Source organism: Symphalangus syndactylus, chromosome 2, assembly GCF_028878055.3.
Source record: "Symphalangus syndactylus isolate Jambi chromosome 2, NHGRI_mSymSyn1-v2.1_pri, whole genome shotgun sequence".
Lineage (NCBI taxonomy): Eukaryota > Metazoa > Chordata > Mammalia > Primates > Hylobatidae > Symphalangus > Symphalangus syndactylus.
In genome coordinates this window covers 18,816,143-18,828,420 of record NC_072424.2, presented here as the reverse complement: position 1 = coordinate 18,828,420, position 12,278 = coordinate 18,816,143, and the positions used below count along the sequence as shown (strand labels likewise).

Here is a 12,278-nt window from a genome sequence, read left to right as displayed (position 1 = left end):
AGTGTTGTGGGAGAGACCCTGCGGGAGGTAACTGAATCCTGGGGGCTTGTCTTTTCCGTGCTGTTCTCATGATAGTGAATAAGTGTCACGAGATCTGATGGTTTGATCAGGGGTTTCCACGTTTGCTTCTTCCTCATTTTCTCTTGCTGCTGCCATGTAAGAAGTGCCCTTCACCCTCCGCCGTGATTATGAGACCTACCCAGCCATGTGGAGCTGTAAGTCAAATTAAACCTCCTTTTCTTCCCAGTCTTGGGTATGTTTTCATCAGTAGCATAAAAATGGACTAATACACTGTGGAACATATAAAAAATAAACAAGGTTGGGTGTGGTGGCTTGCGTTTGTAATCCCAGCTACTCAGGAAGCTGAGGTGGGAGAATCGATTGAGGGTGAGAGTTCAAGACCAGCCTGGGCAAGAGAGCAAGACTTGTCTCTAAAAAATTTTTCTTAAATAAGAAATTAGCTGAGTGTGGTGGTGCATGTCTGTAGACCCAGCTACTCAGGAGGCTGAGGCAGAAAGATCGTGTGAGCTGCGGAGTTCAAGGCTTCAGTGAGCTGCGATCACACCACTGCACTCCAGCCTGGGTGACAGAACAAGACCCTGTCTCTGAAAAAGAAAAAAGAACAAATAGAGGCATCTGCTTCATGGACCAGCCTTCAAAAGGAGCCTCTGTTGTGCTTCCACGTCATTTTCACACTGGAAGAACAGTCAGCAAGGTGGCATCTGTTATCAGATCAGCCCACTGCTACCTCCCTAATGACCTCCAAAACTGCCCTGAAACTCAGAGACGTTCCAGGATTGATTGCTGTGTGTCCTGAAGTTTCCCTCTGGGCTCAGGTTCCTCAGCTTCCATAAACTGGCTGTTTGGACACCTACTGAACCCTAATTCTATTAGTAATACTGAGGCCCCACTGTAAACTAAAGATTAGAAATGTGAAGGCTTGGCCTCTGCAAACCTTGGGAAGACTCACTGGGCTCTGAATCTCACACCCTAGAAATCTGGTGTCTTGAACCCAAGATTTTGGGGCAGTTTCTGAAGGACTTTCTGATGCTAAAAATGATGGTGAAGGGCAAAGGTACACCCAGTTAGTCCCTGAGCACTCCCTTTCTTGTATTTGAATACTGGGCTGGCTAGACTCAGATACATATGCACAGACACACACACACACACACACACACACACACACCCCTGTTCCATATCTTTGGGTCTCTGCTTGCTCTTACCCCTGCTTCAAATATCCTTTCCACCTTACTTCACACAGCTGACTGTTGCTTAATTACGGAGATTCAGCTCGGGGATCACTTCCTCAATCCCAAGCTGGGCTAATGTTTTCACAGCACCAGGGTTGAGCACCATCCCAGCCTATTACATAAAATGGCCTGGTAACACATCTCCTCCACTGGACCAAAAGTCTCTGAGGATGGGGTCCACGTTTGGCTCCCTGTGGTTCTCAGAGTCTCACCGGATGTCTGCTGCGCCGCAGGTGCTCAGTGCAGATTTGTCGCTCTGTCCAGCGATTGTGTTCTCAGCCTACAGGCAGCCTCTTCCTAGTAGCATGGCCAGGTTCCCATCGTGCAGACTCATTACATCCGCTCCAGAGCTTGTAAGTTTGCCGCTTATCTGAGGTTCATCTGCAAGAAGCTGTAATTGAAACAGCTTCCAGGGTGGAAATATCACTTCTAGAATTTAATTTTCAAGCTTACAGCCTGGATCGTTCAAGCCGATTACAGGAAACGGTTGCAGTGCCGGTGCTCCCCGTGTTGAATCCAGATGGGTGTGTTTACTAAGCTGAGAAATGTTAATCCTGTCTTTGGCCTAGAAATGTCTGGCATTCACTTTGGAGGGAAATAGAAAAATAAGGTAATACAGCCAGCCAGGCTGTTATATTTCCCTTAAATAATGCTTTTTTCAAAACAAGGTGGGGAGAAGGTCTGCTTGGGGGGACCTTTGCCTGAAAGGAGATAGTGTGCAACTGTCATTGATTTTGAAAGTTCAGAAGAAACATTCTAAATAGTCCATCTTTAGTATCATTACAAGGCTGGCCAAATAACCATGGGCCTGAATGCTGACAGGTGCATGCTTGGGGCTAAGTAAAAGAGATCTGAATCTGTTCTCCTCTGAAGGCCATATGTAAGTGCGCATGAAGCCAAATGACAATGAGAAGAAGGGCCTGCACATTTACTGAGCCCTGGCCTCTTGCCAAGCACTGTGCTAAGCACTTCACAGTTTTTATATTGTTTGATCCAATAACTCTTTGAGGTGGATACCACTACTACTAACCCCATTTACAGTTGAAGAAACCAAGATTCAAAGAGAGGCTTGCCCAAAGTAGCAGGGCTCCCAATGCTTTGCAAACACTTTTATAACTTTAAACGATTTTTTAACCCCACCACGTGCTGGCACTACAACCAGCCCAGCTGGCAGGTGGTCACTCCTATCCTGTGTAGTGAAGACCCAAGATCCTCTGGCAAGTGCTCCCAGACAGCAGGGCAGTGGGGCCCATTTGTCTCTAATAAACCTCTCTTCCATGCAGTGCTCAAACCCCTCAAGAAAGCAAAACACAACAACTTCAGTAACTAAATAGGCGACCAGCAACCTGCCTGCCCAGAGCTCTCTGAGACTTTGCTTTTGGTTTTTTTTTTTGTGAGACGGAGTCTCGCTCTGTCACCCAGGCTGGAGTGCAGTGCCTCAATCTTGGCTTACTGCAACCTCCACCTCCCGGGTTCAAGCAGTTCTCCTGCCTCAGCCTCCCGAGTAGCTGGGATTACAGGCGCCCACCACCACGCCCGGCTAATTTTTGTATTTTAGTAGAGATGAGGTTTCACCATGTTGGCCAGGCTGGTCTTGAACTCCTGACCTCAGGTGATCCACCCGCCTTGGCCTCCCAAAGTGCTGGGATTATAGGCAGGAGCTACTGCACCCGGCTTGAGACTTTGTCTTCAGTTACGAGTGCAGTGAGTGACGAGGGGAAGGAAGAGAGCTTTTTGAAGCCATGTGACCCTGGCATGTATTTCTGGGCCTCCCGTAGCACCTTCCCACAGATGCTAGAGAGCCAGGAGAGGAGGAAAGAGCCTCCCTTTCTCAGTTAAGAGTGCCACCTTGTGATGCCAGCACCAGAAAAGAACTGAACATCGCTCTGGCCTCTGAGCTCAGCCCTGTGATTCATCCCCACGGCCCCTCCCTGGCAGTAGGCTCTGTTTGTGGTGCTCTGTAATTAGTTAATGAACTATCTGAATGATATTTCTGTAGTCATTCAACCAGCCCCCATCCTCAGGGTGGTAATTGTATTTGAGGTTATTTAAAAACATTATTGTATCCAAATAGAGTTTACATCAGCAGACAGCATGATTCGTAATCTTGCTATCCCTGGTGTTTCTAAATTGTGCTATAAACTGCCTGGTGAGTCGTGCAAAAATGGCTGCACCAACCGAGAACAGTGGGGCTTCTCTGGCAAAAACCACCAACTGTCTAAGGGGAGGAGTAGTAAAAGCAACTTGTGGCTAGAACCCAGTTGACTTCAGTATAGAACAGATTGTTTTCAAGAGGCCCTCCACTAATTTGATCATCATCTTTGGATGAACTAACTCTTCATTATATTACAAGAAAATGCTTGGAAAGGAAGTGGAAGGCTGATCTGAAGAGTGGCAGGGGCTGCTTCACTTCCTCTGCGGTTTCCTGGAGCTGCCTTGCTCCTCCTCAGGGAATTTGCTGAGAGAGGCTCTCCAGCAGCCAGACCCCGCTGCAAAGGTGTTTCGCGGTCTGCAGGAACAGGCCCCAGGAGCATCCCTCGGGACCGAATGTGCAGTGGGCGATGCCCCTCCTGACCCAACAGATCCAAGACGAGAATGATCAATACAGCCTTGTGGCCAGCCTTGACAACGTTAGGAATCTCTCCACTACCTTTTTTTTTTTTGAGACAGAGTCTTGCTCTGTCGCCCAGGCTGGAGTGCAGTGGCGCAATCTCGGCTCACTGCACGCTCCGCCTCCCGGGTTCACGCCATTCTCCTGCCTCAGCCTCTCCAAGTAGCTGGGATTACAGGCGCCCGCCACCACGCCCGGCTAATTTTTTGTATTTTTAGTAGAGACGGAGTTTCACCGTGGTCTCGATCTCCTGACCTCGTGATCCGCCCGCCTCAGCCTCCCAAAGTGCTGGGATTACAAGCGTGAGCCATCGTGCCCGGCCCATCTCTCCACTATCTTAAAAGCGATTCATTTCCCAAAATGTGCCGTGTGTTTCGCAACTAAAAATGGAATTAAAGTAACAATGGAAAATGCAAAGTGTGTGCAAGCAAATGCTTTTATTCAGGCTGGAATATTTCAAGAGCTTAAAGTTCAGGAAAAGTCTGTTACTTTGTGAATTAATTTAATTGTCCTTTTAGACTGTTTATCTATTTTTGGATCAAGTCCTATGCCAGGGACTTGAACTCCACTACGGATGTGTTACCAAGGTTATGGTTACCTTTTGATGCTGTTTCTGGAAGAAGGAGTGGTGGCAGTCTGCCAAATCAATACACAGGAACCTGAAGGGACCTGGACTTTAATTTCTACAGCACCAATGTTATTGATAAAATTCTGCAGTCAGAGGGGCTCTGTGAAGCTTTGTCTGAACTGGATATGACCAGTGAGGTCCTACAAATTACCATGTCTCCTGACAAGCCTTATTTCAGGTTATCTACTTTTGGAAATGTAGGAAGTTCCCACCTTGACCGCCCCAAAGATTCTGATTTGATGGAAGCATTATAATCAGACCCAAGTCAACAGATGCAAGATTTCCTTACTGAAACCCTCTACAAAGGCATTAGTCCTGTCTTGTCAGGTATCTATTCCGACAGATAACTGAGGCTTCCTTTCATTACAGTATATGATTAGAAATGAAGATAGACCAATATATTTTGTGGAATATTACTGCTGCCCTGATGAAGAAGTTCTTTAATCTGAGTCTTGAGTGTGACGATTCACTGATATTTATGTGTACATTGATGACAGATGAAGTTCTCATTCTGAGTATGGTACTTTTTTTTTTTTTTTTTTGAGACGGATTCTCACTCTGTCGCTGAGGCTAGAGCGCAGTGGCACCATCTCGGCTCACTGCAACCTCCGCCTCCCAGGTTCAAGCGATTCTCCTGCCTCAGCCTCCCGAGTAGCTGGGATTACAGGTCCCCGCCACCACGCCTGGCTAATTTTTATATTTTAGTAAAGACGAGGTTTCACCATGTTGGCCAGGCTGGTCTTGAACTCCTGACCTCAGGTGATCCACCCGCCTCGGCCTCCCAAAGTGCTGGGATTACAGGCGTGAGCCACCACGCCCAGGCTTGAGTTCAGTACTCTTTATAATTTCATGTTGGATTTCCTATACAGAAGAAGCATGGGGAAGATAGAAACAAGGTCCGTGTACCCTAGTAGTTGCTATGTGTTTTGTAAATACATTTTGTAGAGGGCATGTAAATAAATGTTTTCATGTAGTCATAGACTATTCAGGACTGTCCTGTAGTTCTGTCTTTTGAACTCATGGGAATGATTGTGAGCCAAGATTAATAAATTATATGTTCTATTTCAGTAGAACATTTCAAGAGTCTAAAGACTTAATGCAGCTACCTGAAATGTTCTTTTATTTATTTACTATTAGAAAAGGCAAAGGTATATGCTCATTGCTTATTAGTTTGAATTCTAGAGACTAGATCTTAAAGCAGTGCTTCTCAAAATGGTGTGCCCACACCAGCATCAGAACCACCTGCAAACTTGTAGCAGACTCTGGGGAGGAGGCCAGCATTCTATATTTTAACACGCTTTCCCCAGGAGATTCTGACGCATGCTAAATTTTGGGAACCACTGTTTTAAAGGAAACTTTTTTTTAAACTAGCATTTAATTGTATTGAGATGATTGCTTTTACATGTGATTTCTTTGCAAATGTTCTGAAGTTGAGGCATCACCAAACAAGTCTGAACAATTCTTTATGTGATTTATTTTTAAAGTAGACCTTTTGAAGAGATCTATGAATGGGATATAAAATAATTTTCAGGCCTGGTGCAGTGGCTCATGCCTGTAATTCCAGCACTTTGGGAGGCTGAGGCAGGTGGATTGCCTGAGGTCAGGAGTTCAAGACCAGCCTGGCCAACACAGTGAAACCTCAACTCTACTAAAAATACAAAAATTGGCCGGGCGTGGCAGTGCATGCCAGTAGTCCTCGCTACTCAGGAGGCTGAGGCAGGAGAATTGCTTAAACCTGGGAGGTGGAGGTTGCAGTGAGCCAAGATCGTGCCACTGCATTCCAGCCTGAGCAAGAGAGACTCCGTCTCAAAAAAAAAAAAAAAACAATTTTCAGAGTTACAGGTTTTCTTCTTGTTCTCAAAACTGTTCACTCCAGTAAGCAACTGCAGTAAGTACTTATTAGATACCTTCCATTTGCTTATAAGTTTCTTGACAAATCAAGCTGTAGAAAACTGGTTATTAAGTGATTTTGTACATTTCTGGTAGTCATCACTAAAATAATTTTGTGGCATATAAATATTTTTATATTTAATAAAATACAATACTAAAAAACAGAAAATACATGGACACCAATCTTGGTCTGCCTTTCTTTACTATCTTTTTTGCAGATAATAGAGTAATACAGTTAAAAGCATGGGAATGGCTTAATGAATATCTCCCAGCCTCCATTTCTTTGTCTGTAAAATGGGGATTATGGGCTGGACCCGGTGGCTCATGCCTGTAATCCCAGCACTTTGGGAGGCCAAGGTGGGTGGATCATGAGGTCAGGAGTTCAAGACTGGCCTGGCCAACATAGTGAAAACCCATCTCTACTAAAAAGATATAAAAAATTAGCCAGGCGTGGTGGCGGATGCCTGTAATCCCAGCTACTCAGGAGGCTGAGGCAGGAGAATCACTTGAACCCAGGAGATGGAGGTTGCAGTGAGCCGAGACTGCACCACTGGACCCCAGCCTGGGTGAAAAGAGTGAAAATCCATCTCCAAAAAAAAAAAAAACAACAAAGCTTTTACTACAACACCCAGGACAAGGCCACTGCCCAGTCCCAGGTGTTAGGGCTTTAGAAGTTTCTGCATAGTTTTAGTTATTTCTGTATATTTTGTTTTTTTTTTTTTCTATAGCCTCACAACAGAGGTGATATTTATGTACATGTTTTAATGCTCCTACTACTAGATTATAAATTCCCTGAAAGCAAGATTAATGTTTGCTTTCTTTCTATGTCTTCACACTTCTTATACACGGTAGGAACTCAGTAAATATTTGTCGAATAAATGAACATATTGATCCTATATTGAAGTGAAAAAAACTGCAAAATGTGCTTTATCTGGGCATTAATGCAAAAGTTCTCAAGATAAAGTTAATCTGTAGCTGTAAGTATATCTGAGATCTAGAATAATATATCTATGTCAGTTGCTAAGAGGGTCAAATGAGATGTGTATGAAAACCTCTTCAAAAATAGTAACATAGGGCCAGGTGCCGTGGTTCACGCTTGTAATCTCAGCACTTTGGGAGGCCGAGGCAGGTAGATCACAAGGTCATGAGTTCAAGACCAGCCTGGCCAAGATGGTGAAACCCTGTCTCTACTAAAAATATAAAAATTAGCTGGGTGTGGTGGCAGGTGACTGTAATCCCAGCTACTTGGGAGGCTGAGGCAGAGAATTGCTTGAACCCGGGAGGTAGAGGTTGCAGTGAGCCAAGATCGTGCCACTGCACTCCAGCCTGGGTGACAGAGTGAGACTTCATCTAAAAAAAAGAAAAAAAAAATGGTAACATAGGGCCAGGCACAGTGGCTCACACCTATAATCCCAGCACTTTGGGAGGCCAAGACAGGTGGATCACTTGAGGTCAGGAGTTTAAGACGAGACTTGCCAACATGGTGAAAACCCATCTCTACTAAAAATATTTAAAAACCAGCTGTGCGTGGTAGCACACGCCTGTAATCCCAGCTACTCGGGAGGCTGAGGCAGGAGAATCGCTTGAACCCAGGAGGCAGAGGTTGCAGTGAGCCGAGATCGCACCACTGCACTCCAGCCTGGGTGACAGAATGAGACCCCATCTCAAAAAAAAAAATAAAAATAAAAAATGGTAACACAGCAAACATAGGTAATGTGTTATTGGTTTATATAATATACATATATAATATATAGAAGAAATCTATATATTATATATAGAAATATAAATATATTATATATTATATATATATATAGAGAGAGAGGGAGAGAGGGATTTGTTCTTCTATGCTTCTAGTGGAGCAGCTGCTAATTCCAGGGCATAAACTGCCCCTAGTATGTAGTTGGGCCACCAGCCACACATGTCAGCAGTAAGCAACTAGCAAGTGCTTATACACAAGTGAATACAAAGACTTTTTGTTGTAAAGAAACAAAAAAGTATATTAGTTATCTATTGCTGCCTAATGCTTTACTCCAAAACTTAGCTGCAGGAAACAACAGCAAACACTTATCATCTCACAGAGTTTCTGTGGGTCAGGAATTCGGGAGCAGTGAGTGGTTTTAGGTTGACTGGGGCAGGAGGATCCATTTCCACGGTGGTTCACGCACACGCATAGTGAGTTGGTGCTGATTGCCGGTGAAGGCCTCAGCTCCTCCCAGGTGTGGCCTCTCCACAAGGCTGCTTGAGTGTCTTCACAACATGGTGACTGGCCTTCCTCAGAGGCAGTGATTCAAGAGACCACAGCAGAATCTGCAGTGTCTTTTATGATTTGTCTTGGAAGTCACAACCATCTCGTCTGGAATATCCTATTGGTCTACCTTATTCAGTGTGGGAGGATACAATACCAGAAGGCGATGGTCATGGAGTCATCTTGGAGGCTGGCTACCACAAAAGGGAACTGATCTCAGAAATCAAGAATGGTAGCTACAGCCCAGCCAGGCTTCCCAGAGACAAGAGCTGGAGGGCATCCCAGGAGCCAGGGCAGCTCAAGGCACTTCAGTGGCAGCCATCCCCCTGTCTTCACTCCTCCTGTTCCTTCCTCTTCATGTGACTCAGCCACACCCCTTCTCTCTTCTCCTGCCAGTTCTTCCCATGTTTCTTAGTTCACATGCCTAAAAGCAGAGCCTGATGGTTCATCTTTTTTCTCAGGTCATCACAGGTCACATGCCAGCCTATGGGTTGGCTTCCAAGGATCCGCTCTAAGACCAGGCATAGAGGAGGCAAGGTTCACATGGTCCAAAACATGGACATCTTACCCCAGGGCTGTGGTCAGGACAGTCTTACTAAGATGAAATAACAGGTGGGACACAGCTTGGGAAGTGTGGCCTGCCCCATATGGCTACTGCTCACCAGGGATTGTGCTGGATGGAAAGGCCACAGATGGGGCAAAGAAAGAAAAATGGGCGGCGCGCAGTGACTCACACCTGTAATCCTAGCACTTTGGGAGGCCAAGGCGGGTGGATCACCTGAGGTCAGGAGTTTGAGGTCAGCCTGGCCAACTTGGTGAAACTCTATCTCTACTAAAATACAAAAATTACGCAGGCATGGTGGTGTGTGCCTGTAATCCCAGCTACTCGGGAGGCTGAGGCAGGAGAATTGCTTGAACTCAAGAGGCAAAGACTGCAGTGAGCTGAGATCATGCCGCTGCACTCCAGCCTGGGTGACAGATCAAGACTCTGTCTCAAAAAAAAAGAAAGAAAATTGAAGACCCATAAATTGATCCCTGGCTTCTCTGTTTAGCGAGACCATAACCAAATAATTTGTGCGTGATAAGGCTGTACTAGATCTCTCATGGCACTACGGGTGTTGATTGCCTCTACCTGCGGACCATGGAGAAGTCTCCCCGAGAAACTTCTGCCAGGGCCTTGAAGGATGAGCTGGAGTTTACCAGATGAAGAGAAGGGAGAATGGCATTTCTGGCAGGAAGGAACCTGCACAGGGTATTTTGGCGGAAGGTGAGATGCTGTAGGTGGGACTGGGGAGCAGGGCAGCTGGGAGGAAAGCTGGCAGGGCCAGTAGGGTGATGTTGTGACGAGCTTGGTGGGACCAGCAAAGAGCTTGGGTTCTACCGGAGAGCAGTGGGAAGACCTCTAAGGATCTGAAACAGGAACGACCACCGTGGGTGGCTCCAGGGGTGATAGCAACTCAGAAGGGAGGCTGGATCCAAGGAGGCACCTGAGCATCCTCCCCTCTTCAGAGTCCAGTTCATGAGGAGCTGCCTGTGATTTTTTTTGGAAAGCTGTATTCTCTGTTACAAAAAGACATTCGAGCTTGTGAGGAACTAACGACCGCCCCTCCACTGGTTCCCTTGAATAGCAATCCCTCCAAATATAATTCCACAGGCATCCAAATTAAGCAAAGCTTTATTAAGCACCAAGCCGGCCACATCTGCATAATGAAAATATTTCATTGGAAGCCTGAGAAAACTCCCTGTGGACTCCTTATCAAATAACCCCTCATCCTCCTACAAATACCTACCCAGCCAATTCAGAAAATAACATCTGGAAAAGAAACCCCTTTTTTCAGTTCAGGCCATTCCAGTGAGCAGCTTACAGCAGACTCGGGATTTCTACCCAAGGGAGTGAAGGCTGAGTACGCCAGTCTGGAAGGTTTATTATTTAAATGTCCTCAGGCGGGGCTGGACATGGGCACTCACAGCTATAATCCCAGAACTTTGGGAGGCCAAGGCAGGAGGATTGCTTGAGCCCAGGAGTTTGAGACCAGACTGGGAAACATAGTGAAATCTTGTCTCTACAAAAAAATAAAAATATTAGCCAGGCATGGTGGTGTACATTTGTGGTCCCAGCTACTTGAGAGGCTGAGGTGGGAGGATGGCTTGAACCCGTGAGCTGTGATCTCACCACTGCAGTCCAGCCTGGGTGACTGAGCAAGACTCTATCTCAAAAAAAAAAAAAAAAAAAATCTTAAGGCCAATTTTATATCTTACTGACCATGTTTATAGAGTGACTTCAGAGGAAAAAGCAAGCTCCTGGGTTTTTTTTTTTTTTTGAGATAGAGTCTCACTGTCTCCCAGGGTGGAGTGCAGTGGTGCAGTCTTGGCTCACTGCAACCTCTGCTGCCCAGGTTCAAGTGATTCTCGTGCACCAGCCACCTGAATAGCTGGGATTACAGGCACACACCATCACGCCTGGCTAACTTTTATATTTTAGAAGACACAGGGTTTCACCATGTTGGCCAGGCTGGTCTCGAACTCCTGGCCTCAAGTGATCTGCCCACCTCAGCCTCCCACAGTGCTGGGATTCCAGGCGTGGGCCACTGCACACAGCCACTCCTGGGCTCTTTTACTCAGAGGAATGAGTTGTTCTGGTGAAGTCTGGCCTCAGGTAGAGGGACCATTACATTGCAGGAGCCCCTGGAAGCTGCATGGCCTGTGGTTAATAGGCCAGCCTCTGCAGCCAGCCTGCCTGGGCTTATATACTTCTGTGAGACTTGCTACTGTGTGACCTTGAGCAAGTTCCTTGAGCTCTACGTACCTCAGTTTCCTTGTCTGTGTAATGGGAATGACACCAATAACACCTCCCTCTTAGGGCTCTTAAGAGGATTAAGTAGGCCGGGCACGGTGGCTCAAGCCTGTAATCCCAGCACTTTGGGAGACCGAGGCGGGCGGATCACGAGGTCAGGAGATCGAGACCATCCTGGCTAACACAGTGAAACCCCATCTCTACTAAAAATACAGAGAATTAGCCGGACGTGTTGGCAGGCGCCTGTAGTCCCAGCTACTCGGGAGGCTGAGGCAGGAGAATGGCATGAACCCGGGAGGCGGAGCTTGCAGTGAGCCGAGATCGCGCCATTGCACTCCCGCCTGGGAGACAGAGCAAGACTCCATCTCAAAAAAAAAAAAAAAAAAAAAAAAAAAAAAAAAAGAGGATTAAGTGAATCTTCTAAGGACTAACCTCTTAGAAGAACTTTACATAGTGCAGAGAAAGTGCCCTATAAATGTTTGCTATTATTATTATTACTTTAGTGTAAATTTACTGATCTGCAACTTTCCTCTCGTTAAGGTATACCTACAACAAATTTTCACTTTGAAATTGCTGTCCCAATGATACTAAGTGGAACTAATCATTAATCACCAAGTTCTGTTGCTTTTTTTTTTTTTTTTTTCCTTTTTTTTTGAGACAGGGTCTTGCTTTGTCACCCAGGCTGGAGTCCAGCACTCACTGCAGCCTCAACCTTCTGGGCTCAAGTGATCCTCTCACCTCAGCATCCTGAGAAGCTGGGACTACAGGTGCGTGCCACCATGCCTGGCTAATGTTTGTGTTTTTCGTAGAGATGGGGTCTTGCTATGTTACCTAGGCTGGTCTCAAACTCCTGGGATCAA

At 46.0% G+C, this 12,278-nt stretch overlaps 1 pseudogene; it reads left to right on the top strand.

The window, feature by feature from the left end:
- Positions 1-3,768: 3,768 nt before the first annotated feature.
- LOC129465442 (cell cycle checkpoint protein RAD1-like) lies at positions 3,769-4,945 on the top strand (annotated as a pseudogene).
- The last annotated feature ends 7,333 nt before the right edge of the window (positions 4,946-12,278 follow it).